Source organism: Frankliniella occidentalis, unplaced genomic scaffold, assembly GCF_000697945.3.
Source record: "Frankliniella occidentalis isolate FOCC.00 unplaced genomic scaffold, Focc_3.1 Scaffold243, whole genome shotgun sequence".
NCBI lineage: Eukaryota > Metazoa > Arthropoda > Insecta > Thysanoptera > Thripidae > Frankliniella > Frankliniella occidentalis.
The window spans coordinates 291,834-293,175 of NW_026267369.1; positions in this window are offsets into that span (position 1 = coordinate 291,834).

The following is a 1,342-nucleotide window of genomic DNA, read 5'->3' on the forward strand; positions in this document are numbered from 1 at the left end:
ATGTCGTCATTGCTGGTCCATAAAGACTTGCTTTGTGTGACGTTACTCCTTTCAGTTTGAGCTTTGCTACTGGGAGGTCTCTTGTTCTAGGGATTACTGTAATAACAGCTGCAGTATCTAAACAAACTCTTTGTACTTTATTCAGAATTGTACATTGGATTATAGGTGCTGAGTTAACACTGCTAGTATTACAGATATTACAAGGAACCTCCCAGTGACCATCAAGCTCAATTTCAGAGTCAGAAAGCTCTGTTAAATTAACAAAATCTGGAGTTTTGGTCACCGGTGGTTTTACATAAACTTCATCAGTCTTCTCCTCAACCTCCATTCCCACCGTTTCAATGGAAGTTGACTCTAGTTTTCCTGGTCCTTCTCTTTGTCCTTGGGGACGAAAGGACTTTTTCCTTTGCTGGTAGAGGGTTGGGAGTCATTTTGTTGGCTCAAAAACCACTGCATGGTGGCCTTGTAGAGGTCAGGTGGTACATTGGGCATGGCGAAGCCTGAGCTTCCGGAGCTTCCTTTGCTACTGCCTGCGCCACTCCGGCAGTTCCGCGCCATATCACCCTTTCTGCCACAGGTGTGGCAGACCATGTCTTTTATGGAGGTCCTGCCTTTGTGCCAACAGTTAGCGGCTCTGTGTCCCTTCCTGTTGCACACGTGGCAAATCATGTCTTTGTCAGAGCCCGACCAGCCACCTCTACCCCCTCTTCCTGAGCCTCTACCACCTCCTCCTCTCGGCCCTCTGCTGCCGCGGCCTCGGCCTCGGCCATGCTGGGTTTGAGCGTCCGCTTTGGACGTGGAAGCTGAGCTGGAGGGGAAGACCATGTTGACCTTGTAGGTCTTTTCATCTTTATCCTCATCCTTCTCCTCGATCTCCCCTTCCTCCTTCTCTTCCGTCTTAGTGAGACGGACTCTCTTGGCCGGAGGCTCTTCCAACTGGAGGCTCAGACCCCTATTGAGGGTCTTCAGGGCCTCGTCCAGGTTGGGCAGGGCTGCGAATGCCAGACGGGATGCGGCCTTCTTGTCTGCCAAACCCTTGATGAACCTTTCCACCAGGGCCTCCTGGACGTCTTGCTCCTTCATGTTGCGGAGGTATGCCCTCCCCAACCGCTCCACCTGCCGTGAGAACTGCCTGTCCGTCTGGTCCTTCTCTTGTGTGAGAGTGTTGAAATCCTTTTTACGCTCCCACATGGAGGCGGACCTGCCAAATGTTCTGATCAGAGCCTCGTCCAGGCTCTCGTAGGTGATTGGCACCTCCTGGTGCTTGAGGTTTGCAATTACGTCGGTGGCATTCCCCGTCAGGGCCTGGATCAGGGCCGTCTTGCGGTCCTGGATGTTCCAG